Below are 24,693 nucleotides of genomic sequence, written 5' to 3'. Positions count from 1 at the left end.
ATGGCGTTCTGTTTAGGGAATTCCTGGCAGGCGGAGGGGTCCTAGCATCATGTAGTATCATGATTACCCAACTTTTATCTATCTATCTATCTATCTATCTATCTATCTATCTATCTATCTATCTATCTCTACCTACCATCTATCTATCTATCATCTATCATCTATGTACCTGCCTATCTATGTATCATATATCTATCAATACAGGCTTTGATGTTAGTCACAAATGAGCTTGAATTCTACTTAAAATATGTGAACTTAATCTCTCTAAGCCTCAGTTTCCTTCTCTCAAAATAGAGTGATGAGACCTACTTCATAGGGCTGCAATGAGGACTGTATGTGATTAAATGTAAAAAAATAAAAAAATAATAATAACTAGCATAATCTTTGGCGCAGAGTAAATCTACAATTATTGATATCTATGGCATTATCATTATTAGTCTGTTATCACTTCGTATTTCTTTGTTGCAATCTGTGTTCTCCGTTAGCATTAACTGTGGTATTCAGAGTCAAAGCTGCTGTTAGGAATCAAAACTTGGTGGAGAAGACTGTGCACTTTACTCATTTTTAATAATGCAAATAATGATTTAGTCTTTGTACCTAGAAGCTTTTGATGTAAATGCAGGGGAGAAATGGCAAGATCAGCAAGAGGAAAGAGACCTAGTTTACTTTCCTTTGCCCATTATCTATTCAACGACAGTGGAAACAATAGCGAGAGCAGCCTTCTAATAAGCTGGGGGATTAAAAAATCTTTTCAGAAAAAAAGCTGTAAAATTCGTTCATGAGATCATTTTTATGAGAATTGACTTGTTTAGCTTAAGGAATGTTTAGAACCAGGGCCCTGCCAGAGTTTGTGTGCAGAACACTATTGAAAACGTTTCCTGTATAGTTAGTAAACAATAAGTCCTATTGTTTTGTTGGAGTTCAGGTGGTCCCAAGTTTGGGGGTGGGGTCTCTAAATCTCTTCCTAGCTCCTTCCTATCCCCGCTACGCTTAGTTTCAGAAATTGCTGGAACATCCCCTCAAAGCAGCCATTGACGTCCTTCCAGCAGAGGAACCGCAGAACTCAAAAATCCTAGCTGCAGGTTGGGTCCACACTACTAGGGAGACCTCCAGCACAGAAAGCAGCTTGGCGATAAGACGGAAGAATGAAGGAGCTCCAGTTTTGAAGCAGGGTTGTTTTTTGTTTATTTGTTTGTTTTTATTTTTATTTTTTTCCTCCCTTTAGAGTAGAGAGATTAGGGCTGAGCAGCTTGGACATTGGACCAGATGGAAAGGTGGGTTTTTTTGTTTGTGGTTTTTCTTTTAAGAGAGAGTCGCCCAGGCTGGAGTGCAGTGGCACGATCTCAGCTCACTGCAACTTCTGTGTCGCAGGTTCAAGCTATTCTTCTGCCTCAGCCTCCCAACTAGCTGGGACTGCAGGCATGCACCACCATGCCCAGCTCCTTTTTGTATTTTTAGTAGAGACGGAGTTTCACCATGTTGGCCAGGATGAGATGTGCATTTTTATAGGATTCATTCTCCAATAGTATAAAACATAAAGACAGTAAAAACACAAAGTTGTCAGAGATTTGCCGTATTTTCAGGTATTAAAGGAAAAGAATAAAGTGTTTAGGAAAAATCTTGAAGCAGAAAAGAATAAATGGGATTTAAGATGAATTGTTTAGCCTGTCTGCCATAATTTAAAGCAGTTTTTCTTCAAGTGGGGATGATTTTGTCCCTGAGGGGACATTTGGCCATGTCTGGAGACATTTTTAGTTGTCTCAACTTGCGGAAGGAGGTGTACATGACATGTATTCTATACAGGCCAGGGATGCTACTAAACCTCTTCTAGTGATGCACGGCAAAGAATCCTCAAATTCAAAATTCCTATAGAGTCAAGTATTTCCACACATTCTAACTTGCTGTTTCAAGTCTTAGCAAGCCTCAGAATTTCACCAAATTATTTGGGTCTCTAGACAGACTCTGATTAACATTCACAGTTATATGTACTAGGAAGAGTTTTATTATGGCCTTGCGACACCGAATGTTGAGAATTATTTAAGCCATCATTTACCTCATGCCACTTTATCTTGAGGGGCATTGATAGTTAATGGCCAAGTCCATTCTCAGAATAGTAAAATTTCCAGAACAAACAGAAGTTTTGCTAGACATGACTAAAGCAGTTTCTTTGTCTAAGATTTCTTAGACCCAAGTAAATGGTATCAGAGCATTAATGTGTGTGGAATGAAGGGAGGTCTGTGGTGTGATACTGCAGCAAAAACAGGAGAAATTATTTATTTTTTAAAATTAATTCTATTTTAAGCACCACACAAGGTCATTTAGAGTAACTAGATAAATATTTAATCAGCTTCTGTTTTTCTTTTTTGTCACACACGTAAGCTAGGGTATTGAAATTATCTTCCGGATTGCCAATTTGCTGTGAGGATAAGAAAGACTTCCTTTACATTTTGGGCCCTCTCCTTCAAAGTGTTCTGTTAATAAATTTTTCTTCTGCCTTTGGGGAAACTTTCCACTTTAGGAAATACTTTTTGATATGAACTTGGTTGAAATTTACTTTGGCCACTACTCCTTCCTTGTGGCATAGTAACAACTTTTACATTTTAATACTTGAACTTGAACATTCAAATTGGTAGGAAAAACCCTACCCAGCCTCTCCATGCCTTTGGAGGATATTAGTATATATTTCACATAATGGGCTTCATCTCTTATTGAAGCTTTTAGATCCAAGAGGGGAAGGGCATGGTAAGAAAATTAGAACTTGTTACTGTCAGAGAGATCACTGAATTGGTAAAGATTCACGAAATTAGCTGGGTAAAATGTAAAGCCTTAGCCTCAGTTCTGTTTGTATTGCAGTTTCCCCTAAATTGCAATTTTTTAGAGACAAGAAAAACTATAATAGCGGATACAGCTTAATTATGAATGACTTCAATTGAACTGTCTCTACTTGAATATAGTATTAAAAAAATTAAAATCTATTGAAAACGATGAACTTGAAATTATTCACAATGCTTTTGCTTTACTTGGTTAAGATTTTGTCTTAGAAAGCTCTCATCGAGGTAATGTGTTCTCTATGACCCTACTTAGAAAAAAATTCTCTCTCTCTACATATATATACACATATATATACACACATATACATATATTATACATCTATATTGAAATTTATGCATATCTTTTTATATCAAAATGCTATCCTATTTTAAAATAAATTAGTTAACTGGCTAATTTTCAGCTATTTGGAAAGTGACAAATTGATCATAAGAAAGCTAAAATGACAAATTCAAAATGGCTAAATTCATATAGTTATTGAGCTTTCAACTGACATCTACTAGTCCTAACTTTTTAAAAAGAGGGATAAGACTGACAGTGACCATGTTGACCCTTAGTGGTCTCTAGCTATGATATCTGGGTAGTGAGGAATTCTTTCGGGTTGTAGTTTTTTCTTCTAGTTTTCCAATCCTACCCATCGCCCTCGTATTTCAAGCTTGAAAGATCAAGGCTGTTTTCTTGGTAGATTTCAAGTCCTGCCTGCCTGGGATTCATTTCCTGGCCACCATAATTGAGGACGCCATTTCCAACCCTGCTCAGTGCTTTTCATTCTTTTCATTGACCTTTAAAAAATAATAATAAACTCAACATTCACTGGGAGGCTCAGGCTACACCATGGTTTACTTTTTTATTTAATAAAGGTGTGCAGAAAGTCTACTCTTGGCAAAAGATTTAGCACTCACTTCTGAAGGACTTTTTCTGGGGCTTTTTGTTATTATCTGAGGGGAACAGTAAGTAGTGTAGATTCAAGAATAGGCAAGAGAAATAGACTCTGGTCAAGTACATATGAGACTGGAACATCTCCAGACTAGAGTAGAAAAATCTAATAAAAATTGTTTTATTATTTGGTGTATTTTTCACATATTCCATTTATAGAAGTAGAAATTAGGCTTAAAATAATGAGGAAAAACAAGCACAAAATACCATGAATAAAGAGTTTTTTTTTTTTTCGTTTTCCTTAGACATGTTATTTTAAACTTAGCCTTCACTAAATAAAGGTGAATTTTTAATTCTATACTATAACATGAAAAAGTTTAACTCGATTTTCTGTGGCAATAGGCCAAGAGAAGATGTTTATAGCTAAAATCAGTGCTTTCGATCACACCTTTTGCACATAATAGAAAAGCAACAATCTGGATCAGTAGACGATAATTCAGTTTCCTTCCTCTTACTCATCCTTTTGTGAGGAGGCTTCAAAGAGATGAAAAAAACAAAGATAGGGCAGATGAAAAAAAAGAGGTAGGAGAATTAAAAGGAGGCCAGATGGTCTGTGGAATGAACTAACTCTACTCATCATTTCTGAAGAGCCGGCTGTGCTAATATGTGGATATCCACTAAAGGTGCTATGAAGGGCAGAGGGAGTGTGTTCCTTTAAAATCACAGTAGAGGATGTGTAATCTGATAAGAGTGGTTCTCAAATGGAATTATTTTTAATAAGTAAGAAGTTGTTATTTTCTGGGAGACACTAAAATGTCAGGTGAGTGTCATTCCAGACAGAGGGAAAGTGAATCCTGCTATAAAACTGCAAATCCCACAGCATAACCTCCAGTGTTTCCTCCTCTCCCCTACTTTTCTCCTTTCACCAGTTCACTTTCAAGTCCTTTGATATCAAACCCTGCACATTAAGCCATAAACCTGTTCACCTGTGTTTCTCTCTTCCCCTTATGCTGATATTAGCTTGTTTACCTCGGTTCTGAGTTTCATTTACATTTCCTATTGCATAAAACATGAGCCAAGTAAAAACTGATCCACCTGTGGGTTATGTAGAAAGGCAGATTGGAAATCAATGAGCCAGAAACATTTCAAAATAAAATAATCTTAAGGGCTAGACTTTTAACATGCTATCCAGAAGCCCTGAATGTGTCATAAAATGATACAACACAGGTCAACTATACGTCCAGAAATCAGAATTCTTTGCTGGACTTTATAGATGATTTGGTGCACTTGTTACTAGCCTTCTTGGGTCAAAGACACCTTGGAGGACCTCAGAAAAGGCAAGGAAATTCCATTTTGAAGAAAACATAAGACCACCTGACACAACAACATGCATGCAATTTCAGAACATTAACGGAGGCCTTAAAGCTCATTCACAGATCTATGCTAAGGGCTCCAGAACTCCCCAAGTCCCCTCATCCCCTCAGTGTGTGTGAATGACTAAGTCAAACCCAAAGTCAGAGCAGCTTGTAGCATAAACTGGCCTCCAGGTTCCCAGTCCCACTACTCTTGATCATGATGTCAGCTCTCTACAGAGCTCTGAGATAAGGGGACACTGATAATTCCTGAAGTGATTGTACTGATTGAATAGCATCTTCAAAATTTATTCTACTTGGAATTGCAAAATGTTATCTTATTTGGAAAAACAGTCTTTGCAGATGTAATCAGTTAAATTAAAATGAGGTGATACTGGATCAGGGTAGGTCCTAAGTCCAATGTCTGGTGTCCTTCGAAGATGGTCATGTGAAGACACATGGGAAGAAGGCCATTTGATGACTGTCACTGTGAACTGGCATCATGTTTAGGGATCATGGTGAGGGAGAGATTGGAATAGTGCCAGGAATGTCAAGGCTCACTGGTAACCACCAGAAGCCAGAACAGAGGCACAGGACAGATTTTTCCCTGGAAACTTCAGAAGGAACGAACCCTGCTGACTGTGATTTTGGAATTCTAGTCTCCAGAACTGTGAGAGAATAAACTTCTGTTTTAAGCAACTCAGTTTGCAGTAATTTGTAACGACAGGCCTTAGAAACTAATACAGTGATTTACTGCTCTCTGTTTATGTTTTTACTAATATTGTTTTTAAAAACCTTCACATGTTGTTCCCATCACTGATCCACTTGGTCTCTTTTCATTTTTTTTTAAACTAGCTGACCTGGATATTAATGCTGGGTATAGCAACGTCCTTCTATGTCCTTCTAAATTTTCTTCATGAATAGTGATAAGTTATGCTGAGAAAAATTCTTGAACCTACAGTTATACAACATTGTTTTTGCCGCCTTTCAAAAATGGACAATGTCTCCCATATGGAATATCTACTGATGATCTTGCAAGAAGGTGAATAAAAAATCCAATGAAGACATAAAAGGAGTTTCATTTAAAGAATCTGGTAAAATGGAAGTTTGCTTTACATAAACAGTAAAGAAGCCTTGGAGGATAATGTTGTGACTTCCCATGCTCTAAAGTACTCTTTGACTCAGGAAGATAGCTCCAGTCCTTCAAAGGAAGGGCTGTCTGAAATAAATGCCCACGGAGACCTCTCAGCAGTTCCATAAGATAAGTGAATTGGCTTAAATCAAATGTTTTGCAGTTCCATTTACAGAGCATTTACTGGCCATCGTGTACTACTCAAGTTACTAGAACACTAAGTTGACTCATGCTTGGAAATACTGGTTTTATGTTGCTATCAGAGTATTGTCATAAATCCATCCACAATTACAAAGAGTCCTACTCTGCTGCTGTAGCTACCTTTAACTCCTTGCCCTCAGCAAATTGTATGCCTGGGGAGATGGACTACTTCGGCCTTGAGAAATTTCCAATTAGGTCATTTTGAGAAGCAATCTGGATGTGTGGTCTGAAATAGTATTTCCAGTTTTGCCTATTTTTATTTTCGAGAACTGCTTGCAAATAAATGCCACCGAGTTTGTTAGGAAGAGGTTACTCTTTACTACCTTTGGGAATTGTGCCTTACCCTTAGGTTGCACAGCTTCTATTTTTTGAGTCCCTTCTGATTTCTCATATGGTTGCTGCAAATTGCAAAATCATTGTAAGCTTCTGCTTCTTCACTAGCAAAATGAGAAATAGTAACACATCTAGGGGTTGGGAGGATGAACTGAGGAAATATAGCCATTGGATTGTTTTTATAAGGCCCCTACAAACTGATGGCAAAAAAAGACCTGGCTCTTTGAAAGAGCATCCCATCTCCTCAGATGTGTACTAGTGAGTTTACAAGAGGCTATAATGACAGCTGAAATTATCCATGTTCAAGTATAAATATGGACTTGGAAAAATAAGTCAGGAATCTATGGAACTGCATTGAAAACTCAGCTGCACATTGCTTAGTCATATAGGAAACACGGTAAGGAAATGCAATGTGATCAGAACAGCTTAACCCCTAGAGTGCAAGCTGGATACGGGAGAAGGGCAGTAAAATCAGGAAAACTGAGGGGATGGTGGCCTTTTAGGAGAAAAATATAAGAGGAAAAACAAATCTAGGAAAGAAAAATATGAAGCAGAGAAAAGGCTGTGGAAAGAAAGAGAACAAATCAGTCCAGGAAGCCAAGATAGTTGAGTAGCAGGCAGTGTTTTGAATGTGCAATGATGACAAATAATCCCGAAGATGGATGTGTGTCACATGCTGGAGAGCAGTGACAGTGAGAAGATGAGATATCTCTAAAGCAGACCTTGGTTTAAATCTCAAGTCTGTGGCTTATTAACTTTGCAGTGTCAAGCAACTTACTTCATTCTTCTGAGACTCATCTGTAAAATATGGATAATTACTGTATTTCTGCACTGTTGTGAATATTTTAGTTAATATATGCATATTTGTCCCTAGCAAAATGCAATGAGTAACAGTTATTAGTCTAATGAGGAAATAAAGGGAGGGACAACTAGGAGTAAAGTTGTCCACTTTCTACTTCAGCTCTCCCCTCCAAGGGAAAAGGTGATATGCTGGTGCTAAGTCTGACTGAAGGCATCTGGGTCACATGTAACTATGAGAGTCCCTGACTAGAATCTAGTTGTTTCCTGCAATAATATCATATGTATTAGAGCAGGTTGTTCAACAGAGTAATACGTGTGGTTATTTAAATTTAAACTAAAACTTAAAATATGCTTTGTTTCAATAGCTACATTTCAAATAATCAATAGCCACATGGCTGGTAGGCAGTATACACACACACATATATTTACATATATGCTGTGCATATATGTGCATATCTTTGTGTATGTATGTGTATTTCTGTCATCACAGAAAGTTCTATTGTCTGAACTTGCTTGACTACGGTGGATTATGTGGCCAAAAAAAATGTAATTCCATAAGTCAGGAAAGTGGGCAAACACTGAGGAGAGAAATTAAAATAGGAAGATAGGGCTTCTGCTGAGGGAAGGCCCTCCTTTTTAAAAAAATACCTGAGGTGATGGCAGAAGAAAGGAGTGCTTAAGATTAGAAAGGTAAATTAACTGTAAACTGTGATGTCTATGGCCTGGAGCAGGGATGAAAGGATTGCAGCCACACTTGAAATTTGCTCTAGGAGTGGTATTGTGGTCCCAGAAAACCTATTACATGGTGACTAACATGGAGAGCTGCTTACCTAGAGTGGTGGTAATGTGGTGACATTGAGAACTATGTAAAAGTAAAACAGATGCACTCCTGGCAAGTAGACCTTCCCAAATGCATCATACAATGCATGGAAAAATAGACATCGAAAGAACATTGGGACCCAAAGTGAAGTTTTGCTATAAGTCTTTGAAATCAAAGTCCCAAGAGAACAAGAAGGAGAATTCCCTATGTTTAATCCACCTAGTATGTAACATGCAGTGAATATATATATAAGAATAGATGGGGAGAGCGTGGATCTCCCAGCATAGAGTTCAAGCTCTGATGAGGGACAGATTGCCTCCTCAAGTAGGTCCCTGACCCCTGTGTATCCTGACTGGAAGACACCTCCCAGTAGGGACTGACAGACACCTCATACAGCAGAGCTCTGACTGACATCTGGCAGGTGCCCCTCTGGGATGAAGCATCAAGAAGAAGGAACAGGCAGCAATCTTTGCTGTTCTGCAGCCTCCGCCAGTGACACCCATGCCAACAGGGTCTGGAGTGGACCTCCAGCAAACTCCAGCAAACTCCAGCAAACCTGTAGCAGAGGGGCCTGACTGTTAGAAGGAAAACTAACAAACAGAAAGGAATAGTATCAACATCTACAAAAAGATGTCCACTCAGAGACCCCATCTGAAGGTCACCGACTTCAAAGACAAAAAGTAGATAAATCCACGAAGATGGGGAGAAACCAGCGCAAAAAGGCTGAAAATTCCAAAAACCTGAATGCCTCTTCTCCTCCAAAAGATCACAACTCCTCACCAGCAGGGGAACAAAACTGGATGGAGAATGAATTTGACAAATTGACAGAAGTAGGCTTCAGAAGGTGGGTAATAACAAACTCCTCCAAGATAAAGGAGCATGTTCTAACCCAATGCAAGGAAGCCAAGAACCTTGAAAAAAGGTTAGATGAATTGCTAACTGGAATAACTAGGTTACAAAGAACATGAATGACCTGATGGAGCTGAAAAACAAAGCACGAGAACTTCATGAAGCACACATAAGTATCAATAGCCAAAACGATCAAGTGGAAGAAAGGATATCAGAGATTGAAGATCAATGAAATAAAGCAAAAAGACAAGATTACAGAAAAAAGAGTGAAATGAAATGAACAAAGCCTCCAAGAAATATGGTACTATGTGAAAAAACCAAATCTACATTTGATTGGTGTACCTGAAAGTGATGAGAAAATGGAACCAAGTTGGAAAACACTCTGCAGGATATTATCTGGGAGAACTTCCCCAATCTAGTAAGGCAGGCCAACATTCAAATTCAGGAAATACAGAGAACACCACAAAGATACTCCTCAAGAAGAGCAACCCCAAGACACATAATCGTCAGATTCACCAAGGTTGAAATGAAGGAAAAAATATTAAGGGCAGCCAGAGAGAAAGGTCAGGTTACCCACAAAGGGAAGCCCATCAGACTAACAGCTGATCTCTCTGCAGAAAACCTACAAGCCAGAAGAGAGTGGGGGCCAATATTCAACATTCTTAAAGAAAAGAATTTTCAACCCAGAATTTCATAACCAGCCAAACTAAGCTTCACAAGTGAAGGAGAAATAAAATCCTTTGCAGACAGGCAAAAGCTGAAAGATTTTGTCACCACCAGGCCTGCCTTACAAGGGCTCCTGAAGGAAGCACTAAACATAGAAAGGAACAACTGGTACCAGCCACTGCAAAAACATGCCAAATTGAAAAGACCACCAATGTTATGAAAAAACTGCATCAACTAACGAGCAAAATAACCAGCTATCATCATAATGACAGGATCAAATTCACACATAACAATATTAATCTTAAATGTAAATGGGCTAAATGCCCCAATTAAAAGACACAGACTGGCAAATTGAATAAGGAGTCAAGAACCATTGATGTTCTGTATTCAGGAGACCCATCTCATGTGCAAAGACACACATAGGCTCAAAATAAAGGGATGGAGGAAATATTTACCAAGCAAATGGAAAGCAAAAAAATAGCAGGGTTTTTTTTCTAGTCTCTGGTAAAACAGACTTTAAACCAATAAAGATCAAAAGAGATAAAGAAGGGCATTACATAATAGTAAAGGGATCAATGAAACAAGAAGAGTTAACTATCCTAAATATTTGTGCATCTAATATAGGAGCATCCAGATTTAGAAAGCAAGTTCTTAGAGACCTACAAAGAGACTCAGACTCCCACACAATAATAGTGGGAGACTTTAACACCCCACTGTTAATATTAGACAGATCAACAAGACAGAAAATTAAGAACGATATTCAAGACTTAAACTCAGCTCTGGACCCAGCAGCCCTAATAGACATCTACAGAACTCTCCACCCCAAATCAACAGAATATACATTCTTTTCAGCACCACATCACACCTTTTCTAAAATTGACCACATAATTGGAAGTAAAACACTCCTCAGCAAATGCAAAAGGATGGAAATAGTAACAAACAGTCTCTCAGACCACAGTGCAATTAAATTAGAACTCAGCATTAAGAAATTCACTACAAACGGCACAACTACATGGAAACTGAACAAACTGCTCCTGAATGACTACTGGGTATATAAGTAAATGAAGGCAGAAATAAAGATGTTCTTTGAAACCAATGAGAACAAAGACACAACATACCAGAATCTCTGGGACACATTTAAAGTAATATGTAGAGGGAAATTTATAGCACTAAATGCCCACAAGAGAAAGCAAGAAAGATATAAAATCGACACCCTAACATCACAATTAAAAGAACTAGAGAAGCAAGAGCAAACAAATTCAAAAGCTAGCGAAAGACAAGAAATAACTAAGATCAGAGCAGAACTGAAGGAGATAGAGACACAAAAAACCCTTCAAAAAAATCAATATATCCAGGAGCTGGTTTTTTGAAAAGATCAACAAAATAGATAGACCACTAGCAAGACTAATAAAGAAGAAAGAGAAGAATCAAATAGACACAATAAAAAATGATAAAAAAGAGAATATCACCACCGATCCCTCAGAAATACAAACTACCATCAGAGAATACTATAAACACCTCTATGCAAATAAACTAGAAAATCTAGAAGAAATTGATAAGTTCCTGGACACCTGCATGCTCCCAGGAACAAGTCAAATCCCTGAATAGACCAATAACAAGTTCTGAAATTGAGGCAGTAATTAATAGCCTACCAACCAAAAAAAGTCCAGGATCAGACAGATTCACAACTGAATTCTACCAGAGGTACAAAGGGGAGCTGATACCATTCCTTCTGAAATTACTCCAAACAATAGAAAAACAGGGAATCCTTCCTAACTCATTTTATGAGGCCAGCATCAACCTGACACCAAAACCTAGCAGAGACATAACCAAAAAAAAAAAAAAAAAGAAAGGAAAATTTCAGGCCAGTATCCCTGATGAATATCGATGTGAAAATCCTCTATAAAATACTAGCAAACTGAATCCAGCAGCACATCAAAAAGCTTATCTACCACGAAGAAGTCAGCTTCATCCCTGGGATGCAAGGCTGGTTCAACATATGTAAATCAATAAACGTAATCCATCACAAAAACAGAACCAATGACAAAAACCACATGATTATCTCAATAGATGAAGAAAAGGCCTTTGACAAAATTCAACATACCTTCATGCTAAAAACTCTCAATAAACTAGGTATCAGTGGAACGTATCTCAAAATAATAAGAGCTATTTATGACAAACCCACAGCCAATATCATACTGAATGGGCAAAAACTGGAAGCATTCCCTTTGAAAACTGGCACAAGACAGGGATGTCCTCTCTTACCACTCCTATTCCACATAGTATTGGAAGTTCTGACCGGGGCAGTCAGGCAATAGAAAGAAATAAAGGGTATTCAAATTGGAAGAGAGGAAGTAAAATTGTTTCTGTTTGCAGATGACATGATTGTATATTTAGAAAACCCCATCGTCTCAACCCAAAATCTCCTTAAGCTGATAAGCAACTTTAGCAAATTCTCAGGATACAAAATCAATGTACAAAAATCACAAGCATTCCTATACACCAATAACAGACAAACAGCCAAATCATGAATGAACTCCCATTCACAATTACTACAAAGAGAATAAAATACCTAGGAATACAACTTACAAGGGATATGAAGGACCTCTTCAAGGAGAACTAAAAACCGCTACTGAAAGAAATAAGAGGGGACATAAACAAATGGAAAAACATTCCATGCTCATTGATAGGAAAAATGAATATCATGAAAATGACCATACTTCCCAAAGTAATTTATAGATTCAATGCTATCCCCATCAAGCTCACATTGACTTTCTTCACAGAATTGGAAAAAAACTACTTTAAACTTCGTATGGAACCAAAAAAGAGCCCGCATAGCCAAGACAATCCTAAGCAAAAGGAACAAAGCTGCAGACATCATGCTACCTGACTTCAAACTGTACTACAAGGCTACAGTAATCAAAAGGGCATGGTACTGGTACCAAAACAGATATGTACACCAATGGAACAGAACAGAGACCTCAGAAATAATACCACACATCTACAACTATCTTACCTTTGACAAACCTGAGAAAAACAAGCAATGGGGAAAGGATTCCCTTTTTAATAAATGGTGTTGGGCAAACTGGCTGGCCGTATGCAGAAACCTGAAACTGGATCCCTTCCTTACACCCTACACAAAAATTAACTCAAGATGTATTACAGACTTAAACGTAAGACCTAAAACCATAAAAACCCTAGAAGAAAACCTAGGCAATGCCATTCAGGACATAGGCATGGGCAAAGACTTCATGACTAAAACACCAAAAGCAGTGCCAACAAAAGTCAAAATTGACAAACGAGATCTAATTAAAGAGTTTCTACACAGCAAAAGAAACTCTCATTAGAGTGAACAGGCAACCTACAGAATGGGAGAAAACTTTTGCAATCTATCCATCTGACAAAGGGCTAATATCCCGAATCTACAAGGAACTTAAAGAAATTTACCAGAAAAAACAAACAATCCCATCAAAAAGTAGGCAAAGGATATGAACATACACATCTCAAAAGAAGACACTTACACAGCCAACAAACATGAATAAAAAGCTTATCTCACTGGTCATTAGAGAAATGCAAATCAAAACCACAGTGAGATACCATCTCACTCCAGTTAGAAAGGTGATCATTAAAAAGTCAGGAAACTACAGATCCTGGAGAGGGTGTGGAGAAGTAGGAACTCTTTCACACTGTTGGTGAGAGTGTAAATTAGTTTAACTATTGTGGAAGACAGCATGGTGATTCCTCAAGGATCTAGAACCAGAAATATCATTTGACCCAGCCATCCCATTACTAGGTATATACCCAAAGGATTATAAATCATTCTATTATAAAGACATATACACACATATGTTTATTGCAACACTGTTCGCAATAGTAAAGACCTGGAACCAACTCAAATGCCCATCAGTGATAGACTGGATAAAGAAAATGTGGCACATATACATCATGGAATACTATGCAGCCATAAAAAAGGATGAGTTCATGTCCTTTGCAGGGACATGGATGAAGCTGGAAACCATCATTCTCAGCAAACTATCACAAGAACAGAAAACCAAACACCATATATTCTCACTCCTAAGTGGGAGTTGAACAGTGAGAACACATGGACACAGGGAGGGGAAATCACATACACTGGGGCCTGTCAGGGGGTTGGGTGCTAGGTGAGGGATAGCATTAGGACAAATACCTAATGTAGATGGTGGGTTGATGGGAGCAGCAAACCACTATGGCACATGTATACCTTTGTAACAAACCTGCACGTTCTGTACATGTACCCCAGAACTTAAAGTATGTAAAAAAATAAAAGAATAAGTGGATAAATGTAAAAAACAATCTCAGAAACCTGATGATGGAGCAACGAAGGTAGCACTGCCACACCTCAAAGAGAAAGACAATGTGCAATATCTTTGTGCAGGTAGCTCTTGAGATCTGAGGCTAACCAGGGTCATAGCTAATACCTGTGAGCACTGAGCAGGCCCTGGGCTAGGAGCTCAAATGTGTTCTACCACAGTGAATCTTTACAATATCAAAGTGTTGTTATCCCCCTTTTATAGATCACAAAACCAAATCTTAGAAAAGTCAACACCTCTGTTGAGTTATAATGCGAGTTGAGTTATAATCCAAATTAAAGTTCCTACTATTGTCTTTGTAGTTGACAAATGCCCACTTAAAATAACAAAGCAAAAATAAAAAAAGAAAGAGAAGACAAGCATATTTTAAATGACATGACTGTATATTCCTGCTATCTTCTCTGCTTTACCCATTTATGCAACAAACTACAATTAAAAAAGTAGTATTGAAGGATGAAGAAGAAGAAGGCATGAGACCTTTACTTTTGATGTTTGTGGTTGATGCTTGAAGTTTCTCTGACAGTGCTAACCAGTTCCAAGGCTCTTGAAGTCATATAAGCTGAAAGAAAGAGTGTGCCAGATGGCATCCTGAAGTGGAAGGGTTCCTGAAGCCGTTCCTTTCTGCAATGGTTTATTTGAGGATTTTATTCCTCCATGTGTGAGTTCTGATGCCTTGGCAGATGGTTTTTACTGAGTATTACAGATGATTCCTTTCTCTAAGCAAAATCCTAGTCCCCAACTTATATTTGACATTTTATCAAACCACCATCTTCTGGAGTATACAGAATTAAACATATGCAGTTAGCTCCACATGTTCTGCCTCATAAAATAACTTTCTACTGCTTTAATTTTCAAGTACAATTATATATGCTTATAAACAATATTTTGATAGCACTCCTGAAGTGGAAATTGAATCTTGACAAAGTATTGTCACTGGAAGAACAGGGAGAGGGATGAGAAAAAATTAAAGATTTCGTACTAAATTTCCCTTTACAGGCATTTATGTGGAGCTGACAAAGGCCTGTGAAAAGTCATAGAGGTCACACGGGTCAAGGTCATAAAACTTGTGAGAACATAGTAAGATTCTGTGGTCATAAGCCTAGTTAGTGTTGGACACGACAGTCTTGGTTGGTCTGACATGGAGCTCATTCTCTTACCCACTTCCTTATGCCCTGAAACATGTGAAGAAGAAAATGCCCACTGAATGGACCCATGCAAAAGAAGCGGCTTAAACAAATGGAAACCTCCTTAAAGGAAACTTAAAACAAAAAGCACCAATATAACATATTTTGAGATTTAATGGTTACAGTAATTTCAATGACTAGAAATAAGAAAAGCCTAAACAATGTAATATAAAAATGACATGACACCTTCTTCTTCACCTTCAGTAAGATGGTTTAACTTTGCCGTATTTTTTCTCTAGATGTATTAGTTTGCTAGGGCTGCCATAACAGAATCCCACAAACTAGGTGGCTTAAATGACATAAATTTATTTTATCACAGTTCTGGAGGCTGGAAGTCTAAGATCAAATTCTTGGCCGGTTCAGTTTTTTCTGAGGCTTCTCTTTTTAGCTTGCAGACAGGCACCTTCTCTCTGTGTCCCCACGTGGCCTTTTTCTCTGTGCACACATCCCTGGTGTCGCTCTTCTTACAAGAATACAGCCATATTAAATCAGGCCCCATCCATATAACCTCATTTAACCCTAATTATCTCTTTACAGATCTTGTCTCCAAATAGAATCAGGTTATGTGGTGTACCATGTGTAAGAATTTCAACATATGAATTTTGTAGGGACACAATTCAGTTCCTAACACTAGGGTAGACATGTTCTCAGAAACTCAGATCTGCCGCAAAAAAAACTTCTTCCTCCAACCCCTCACCTACTTATTAATGAACAAACTCCTGCCTAGTGTATATCTAGTCAGGTTTAAGATGTAGGAGAGCTTAGACCTCAATAAAATCAGTGGGAAAAATGACTATGCATATGGCTGACTGCATTGCAGCAAGGTTTCAATCTGGAATTCCAGTATTGGTATCCAACCTGAAGTCAGTGGGGCATCAATTTGCCAACTGGGCACTATGTTTGGTTTATCATGGAATTGGTTTATAAATCCGGAAACATGTAATTATAGCACGAAACCCATTGGGCCTACATTTTCCATGTCAGGGACACATTTTTCTAAGCTCTCTACCAAACAGAGCTGCTCATGATAGACTTTCCCAGCAGAGATCTCGTGTGACCAAAGAGTTCAGGCATAAGGTTGAACTATTTGAATTGGGTCAATATTAAGGGCACCATTAAGTCTAAGAGATACAGTAAAAGAGGACACAATCTGGCTATAGCAATTAAAATTCATGTGGATGGCACACTCATGTATGACATTGCTGTGACACACCATGCCTGGCTTCACTGGCCACTATGAAGGCACAGTCAAAATACTCGGGGTGATAGCAACAATGATGATGGGGTTATATTATCTGACTATAGCATGGAAATCTGAGGGTCTGAGGAAATTGAACACTCTATCTTAGACTTCTTGCCTCTATCAATCATCTATCTATCTATCTATCTATCTACCTATCTATCTATCTATCTATCTATCTATCTATCTATCTATCTATCTCCCATAAGCATGAATATAAGACTAGTAGGGAATATTTAGGGAGATCGTGTTTAGAGGAGAGAAAACAAATTGCAATACAAATTTCTCATCAACACAGCATCAGGAACACTTAAGAAAAAAATTAGAGAAAAGATGACCTTTTAGATGTCTAGTTTCCTGATCTTTTGGGAAAACTATGGATTTGTTGGACATGAATTAATGTTACCATCCATGGATGTGGGCCTAAGGAAATTCATGAGATGACAATTTTCCTCAGTATGGTATATTCTTGTATGGATTTTCTTATCCATACAAAGTCAGCAACTGCCCAACTCCCATACAAATATACACCTCCTCCCCCTCCAAACATACATTACCCCCTCTTCTCCCGGTACATGCTGCACCCAATTTTTCCTTCAAAATGACAACCAGCAAATACTTCAACTTAAATAGCTGCAGTAGCACCATTTGCAGGGATCTAAAAATTATTTCTATCTATGAAACTGAAGTTACTTTTAAAAATCATAGCAAACAGACTTTAATATTTCACTGCTCTGAGGAATTTCATTTATCCCATAATAATTCCCTAATTGGTTATCCACTTCCCATTATTTAAAAACAGTCCCATAAATGTGAATCAGTGAGAAATCCAGTGATAGTTGCTGTACCAGGACAATGATCCATGAATAACAATAAGAAGCTGAAGAAACCTGAGAGTCCTGTACTTGGATCTACTGTCTAAGTGAGGCATGATAGCTCCAGAGTTTTGATCTTCATACATGTTCATATGTAAAAGGGAAGAAAAGGGAAAGAATAAAGCATGAAAGAAATGAAAACTGTGGTTAAGTATTCATGGCAAGTCATTTAAGGGGGTCATGATAAGAACTTAGAGCCAAATTTCAGTGAATAATGGAAATAAAACTTGTGCAACCTGTGGTTGACTGCAGCCTGAATATCCATCACCACGAAGGGGAAATCATCTTCTCCAATGAATTCTTACCCCTGTCTTAGCCCACTTACCACCAAAAGCAATTCTTCTCTGGGTTTCCCACCCTTGCCTAGAAAATATAATGAGAAGAGCAAGCATTTACTATTAAATTACTGTAGGATAGACACTATGCTAAGAATTTTACTTGAACAATCTCATATAATTCTTACAACCCTCTGAGGTGGATAACTGGACTGTCCACATTTCACAGACCAGAAGACTGAGGTTCAGAGAAGGGAAGTAATTTGCCTGAGTTTATATAGCTAGTGGCAAAGTCAGTACCAGAATCCAGATCTGTCATGATCCTGCAATGCCTAGGAAATAGCATTTTATTGCAAAGATTAAAAGTAAGGACATATATGCAATTCTTATTATACTCATTTACTTAATATCTCGTTGGTGTGGTACCTTTCCTTTTTTATAGACAATGTTGTTGGTTGCTTCCCAAGTCAACTTCTCACAGGTTGCATTTAGAACCCTCCAGCTGAAGCCTGCTTATGTTCGTAATAATAATTGAAATAGAAACAGATGTATCCAGAATCTGTTCTGAAAATTATCCTTCATGCATTTGCCATCCTTACTGGTGTCTTTACATTTTCAGTTTTTTATTTGGGACCTAACAAGATGAGAACAGTGTTCTTAGGGTCAGAAATATTCTCTGGCAGTTTCTCTCTCTCCTGTTGGATGATTTCCTTGTAAAACTAGGAGCTGGGTGGGGTTATGCTCTATCTCCTGGGCATTATACCACGTCTCTGGGGCAAAGAAATTGGTTGGTAAATTGCTGCTATATGTTCTTTTTTGAAAGGATGGAAGAATAGGGGATTTTAGGAGAGCATTGGAAACTCATGAGGACAGAAACCGTCTGGCGCTTCAGGCATAGGGCCTGGTACAGAGGAGACGCTGCTCAAGGATGCTCATTTATTGCCTGATACTCCCTGCCTTGGGCTCTAAAGGATCTAAAGGGCACCATACAGTCTCTGCCCTCAAGAGCTGATGGGGACACAGATAAATAAACAGGGAATTATGTCAAGTTGTCATGGCCTAAAGACATTGTATAAGCACTCAAGTGAGCACCTGGGTCAGTAAAGCCTTCTCAGAAAGTTCCATCTAGGTGAGGTCTAAAGAATAAATAAAAGGTATCCAGAGACTGTGGGAGAGAACCCTTGAGGCCAGTGCTTTTTAAAATTGGAAGCACCTAGAGAACTTTAAAAAAAGTACTGATGCTTGAGTCCCATGCTTAGAGATTCCAACGTAATGGCTTTGAACGTAAGCGAGCATTGGGATTTTAAATGTTTCCAGGTGAATTTAACGTGCAGCCAAGGGTGAGAACCTGAGCTGGTGACTCTTGATACAGGCTGGGTTTTAAACCTGGGAAACTTTCAGTCTACCCCAGAGATTCCCAAGCAGTTTGTCAGGGACACAGGTGTCTCAAATGATTCTTCGCGGTTGAGAATCACTGCCTTAGGTGTTAGTAGTAGTGCGTGCAAGGGTTAGAAACAGAAAATGTGACCAGTTCTATGGTTGGGATGTAAGGAGAAAAAGTAGACTATAAAAGAGAGGGAGGGCCTATATTATGAGGAAGCTGTTAGCCAAATTATTATATTTGACTTAATTTGAGGGATGATATATAGTGAGTGACATGTTTAAGAAAAGGAAGTGGCAATGTAACATTTGCTTCCAAGACTGCATGCAGGAAGGAAGGCCAGGAGTGCCTTTGGTTGGAAGAAATTCATGAGCAGAACAATGAAGATTTGGGATGTTGGATAGGGGACCCAGATATTTTTGGCTCCAATCTGTTTACTTTCAGAGGGAAATTTGGAAAATCAGCTTAGTTTTTCTGTTCTTATTAAAGTGCTCTAAGGTAAAGAAAAGCATCATTTGTCATCCTCCACAGGACCTCCTACAGGATGGTAGCGGGTAAGGAAGAGGCTGTCTCGAAAGCTCCTGAAGTGAAGGAACCCACAGCCCTCCAGAAGAGCCCATGGCCTCTAAGGGAGAGTGGGCAATCAAGACAGACTGAGATGTTACAGAACTGACATGCAAGAACTGCTTTAAACATTCTCCTGGTGTGCACTTAGTTGTAAAGAATATCTTTGTCCTCCTTGTATTTACTCTTGTAAACTTGGCTCCCAGGGTTTCTCCTTGGGATTGTTCAGGAAAAAAAGAGGAAATGAGAAAGGATGCTTGTGGCACTCTGTCTTTCCTTGGCCGTTGCTCAAGCTGAGAAAATAGCCCTGAGCCTTTTATGATTCAGAAGTTTGAGGAAAGAGAAGGTGGCCGCTCATGGGAAAATGATGACTTGTCATCACTCAGCAAAACATGTCATAAGAATAGAGCGTGAGGAACACCTGCACATATCCTGTACACATCCTTCCTGTGGACGCTGCTGCTCGTGAGCCTGCTGAAATCAGCATAAGCCAACTCAAGAAGCATTGTGAATCTTTGCCTTCCCTTAAGTTACAGCTAAGAAATGTCACAATGGCTTGGCATGCAAGGTGACTGATGCTGCTGAAATAAGCCTGTGGGCTCTTTCAAAGCCCTCTTCCCATGACACTAGTATTAAGTAATTACATATTAAAGGATTTCAATAACTTTTCTGAAAATTGAGAAACTTGCATCAGTATGAAGATGCATCTGCTGAGAAAAGAGTCCTTGTGGTCCTCAGGTGCAGGATTCATTGTGTTCTAAGGCAGGCCAATAGAGTCAGGAAGGACCTCCAATGCCAGCTCTATGGAAGCCTGGTCCAGATTTTCCAGATGGATAAGACCCACTAGCTCTTTGCATTAAGGTTTTAGCATGGCTCTTGGCTTTTCACACTTACGTAAAACTTCTATTAGGTCAAAAGACAGAGTGCCTTGCCCTTTTAATGACTCAGTTAACAATAACTGACACTGTTTATTGATCTTCGTGCCATGTGCTTTGAAAACATTACTTCACTAATCTTTCCAACAATCCTGCAAGTTACTATTATTATTTCCAGTCTTTTTTTGCTGAGACTGAGACTTGGAGAGGTTGAGATTTCTTCTACAATTGTAGGCTTTCGTCTACAATTAATTAGCTTTCCTACAGCAAATCTGTATCTCTTTTCTCCTGGAAACCAACTCCCTGGGACCCAAGGCTAGAACAGAATTTAAGTAAAAATGTACTGTTCACAGAATTAACCCCTTCCCCAGGACCCAGCTTTACCTAAAAGTAGTCATCCCTTCATTGATTCACAGGCGACGTAATGACCAACATCTTTGATTCAGACAATGGGATGCAGTGATTAACTTGGTAGTTTCCCTGCTCCCATAGAATTTGTTGTCTGGTTTGGGTAAGACAGTAAAAAAAAAGTTAAATAAATATTTGAGACACATTTGTAATGATAAATGCTGTAAAGGCAAACAGAAAAAGAGGAAAGGATAGAAAGTGATTTTGGTGAGGAGGAAGGATGAACGGGGTGGTGAAGAAAGGCTTCCCTGATGAATTCCATTTGCGTTAGGGAAGGACTGATGAGAAGGAACCAGCACGTGAATGACTTGGGAGAGAGCATTCTAAAGAGAGGAAACGGCGTGTGCAAAGGCATGGAGACAGGAAGGATTTAATGATTGTGCACCTGCTGCTTTCTCTCCTCTGAGTGGTTTATTCCTCATTATGATAAAGGAGTGCCCAGATCATCAAGAATGAGAACGTTTCCCTGTATCTTGGGGGTCTTAGCTATAAAATGTGGAGGTGTGGATGTCAACCTAGAGTTATCCTTTAATGCTACTCTCTTAGGACTCTGTGGACCTTCCTGTAAATGAAGCCCTAAACAGCCACCTCCACCTCCCCCCCACCCCCACTTGCTGGCCAGTCAGGGCACACCCGCTCATGCTTGAGTTCTCAAAGGGAATATGCAACACACTCCGTGAGCCTCTCTATGAACAAAAATAACTAATTTCACTTTGAGTTGTTTAATGAGTGAAAGGAAATGACCTACTTAACTTCATATAATTTTGCCATGACAAATGATTTCAATCACTTCATAAAGTAGAATGCTTTGAGTTCTACTTGAGTTTTGATTACATTTAGGTAAAAGTTGGGGGAAAAATAGGTAGCTAGGTAGCTAGATAGATTGGATGGATGGAAGGATGGATGGATTGATGGATGGATGGATGGATGGATGGACAGACAGACACATAGATGGATAGATAGATAGATAGATAGACAGACAGACAGACATGTTGAAACAATGACTCCAGGTCTTCTCTGTGACACTTTATTTTCAGTCTGAAAAGCACTGTCATGCATATCATCTCATATGTGCATCACGATGAGCTCGAGGCCAAGGCAGGTGGATACTGTGTGTTGCTCTACCCATATTCCCCTCCTCTCTCTTGAGGAAGCTGAGGCTCAGACACAGATAGTGCCCTTTCAGGTTTCACAGCTAGTAGGGGCTGAAGTTGAGATTAGAACCCAGGGCTTCACAGCTTCTTAAACTACAGTGGTCAACTCTGCTTTCTAAGTTTGCTGTCAATAATGCCTCTGCTGGGCAGCATGGAAAGTCACCTACATAGCACAGGTCTTCTCACACAACCAGGCCTGCTCTGTCCCTATGCAGGGCCTTTGCATTTTTCCCTCCCCTCTGCAGGAAAACTTTTCCCCACCCTTGACACAGGGCTGGCACCTTCCCCTCTCCTAGGTTTCCAGTTCAAGATTACCTTTCTAGAGAAGACTTTTGGGACTCTCCTTCTCCAAAGTGGCCTCCCATCTCCTCACCCCACCTAGTCATGTTTTGTTACATTGTCCTATTTATTTCCTGTATGGTACTTACTGTAGTTATGGAGTTGCCTCACATGCGTGTTTGCTAACTTACTACTTGTCTGGCTCGTCCACAACATAGCAATCTCCATAAGGGAAGGAGCTCTCTACCCTCAGCATTTGCAGCAGTGCCTGGCACATAACAGGTGTACAATAAAGACTAGCCAGGGAAACAGGGCAAGCACTATTATTTAAGGTCACTCTAAGGCTTATGAAGAGGGAAGGAGGGAATTGCATGTCCTGGCTTACCCTTGTCTTACCCTGTATGTGATCTTGAAACATTTTAACCTGTTATGAACTGAACTGCGCCACAACCCGCAACCAAAAAAAAAAAAAAAAAAAATCATATGTTGAAGTCCTAATCCCCAAAACCTTAGAATATGACTGTATTTGGAGAGAGGGCCTTTAAAGAGGTGATTAAGGTTAAACGAGGTAACTAGGATAGATCCACTCCATTATGACTGGTGTCCTAGTAGAAAGAGGAAACTTGGACACAGATACACAGGGAAAACTTTGACACAGATACACAGGTCAAAGAGAGAGACCTCAGAAGAAGCCAACTGTGCCAATGTCTTGACATGGGGCTTCCAGCCTCCAGAACTTTGAGAAAATAAATGTCTGTATTTTAAGCCACCCAGTTAATGGTATTTTATTACGGCAGCTCTAACAAAGTGAAACAACCTCTATAAGCCTCTTTTCTTCATCTCTAAAATAAGGATAGTAGTAGTTACCGCTACTGGATGAGGATTAAAGGAAGATTAAAGGAGATTATAGACAATCATGTGTCACTTGACAACAGAGAAATGTTCTGAGAAATGCACCATTAGGTGATTTCATTATTATGCAAACATCGTAGAGTGTACTTACACAAACCTAGATGGCACAGCCTACTACACACGTAGGCTGTATGGTATAGCTTATTACTCCTGGGTTACAACCCTGTACAGCATGTTATGTACTGAATACTGTAGGCAATTATAGCACAATGGTAAGTGTTAGTATATCTAAACATATTTAAACATAGAAAAGGTATAGTAAAAATATGGCTTTAAAAAAAAGATCAAAAGTGGTATACCTACACAGAACATTGACTATGAATGGAGCTTGCAGGACTGGAAGTTGCTCTGGCTGAGTGAGTGAGTGAGTGGTGAGTGAATGGAAAGGCCTAAAACATTACTGTATACTACTATAGACCTTATAAACACTTAGGCCACACTAAATTTATTAAAAAAATACTTTTTCTTTCTTCAATAATAAATTAATCTTAGCTAACTAACTTTTTACTTTCTAAACTTTTCAATTATTTAACTTTTTGACATTTTTGTAATATCACTTAGCTTAAAACACAAACACAAAACTATGTTCTTCCTTTGTATATTTATTTTATAAGCTTTTTAGATTTTAAATTTCTTTTTTTTTTTTTTTTTTTTTGCTTGTTAAACTTTGTGTTAAAAACTAAGACACAAACACACATTAGCCTAGGCCTACACAGGGTCAGGATCTTCGGTATCCCTGTCTTCCACCTCTACATCTTTTTTTTTTTTTTTTTTTAAATTTTTATTATTATTATTATTATTATACTTTAGGCTCTATGATACATGTGCACAACGTGCAGGTAAGTTACATATGTATACATGTGCCATGCTGGTGCGCTGCACCCACCAACTCGTCATCTAGCATTAGGTATATCTCCCAATGCTATCCCTCCCCCCTCCCCACACCCCACAACAGTCCCCGAAGTGTGATGTTCCCCTTCCTGTGTCCATGTGTTCGCATTGTTCAGTTCCCACCTATGAGTGAGAATATGTGGTGTTTGGTTTTTTGTTCTTGTGATAGTTTACTGAGAATGATGATTTCCAATTTCATCCATGTCCCTACAAAGGACATGAACTCATCATTTTTGATGGCTGCATAGTATTCCATGGTGTATATGTGCCACATTTTCTTAATCCAGTCTATCATTGTTGGACATTTGGGTTGGTTCCAAGTCTTTGCTATTGTGAATAATGCCGCAATAAACATACGTGTGCATGTGTCTTTATAGCAGCATGATTTATAGTCCTTTGGGTATATACCCAGTAATGGGATGGCTGGGTCAAATGGAATTTCTAGTT

General features: G+C 38.8%; 1 long non-coding RNA gene across 2 annotated transcripts in view; it reads left to right on the top strand.

Moving 5' to 3' along the window:
- Positions 1 to 23,028, top strand: part of LOC129059408 (uncharacterized) — a 31,043-nt gene extending 8,015 nt beyond the window's left edge. Inside the window, exon 4 of one of the 2 annotated variants that reach the window (XR_008525276.2) lies at positions 19,695 to 23,028. This is a non-coding gene — a long non-coding RNA (uncharacterized LOC129059408). The remainder of the gene's footprint in view (positions 1 to 19,694) is intronic. The other variant, XR_008525275.2, reaches the window with a different exon arrangement.
- Positions 23,029 to 24,693: the final 1,665 nt, after the last annotated feature.

Source organism: Pongo abelii, chromosome 4 (genome assembly GCF_028885655.2).
Source record: "Pongo abelii isolate AG06213 chromosome 4, NHGRI_mPonAbe1-v2.0_pri, whole genome shotgun sequence".
Taxonomy (NCBI): domain Eukaryota; kingdom Metazoa; phylum Chordata; class Mammalia; order Primates; family Hominidae; genus Pongo; species Pongo abelii.
The sequence above is the reverse complement of the archived record's forward strand: the minus strand, read 5'-3'. Positions and strand labels throughout refer to the sequence as shown.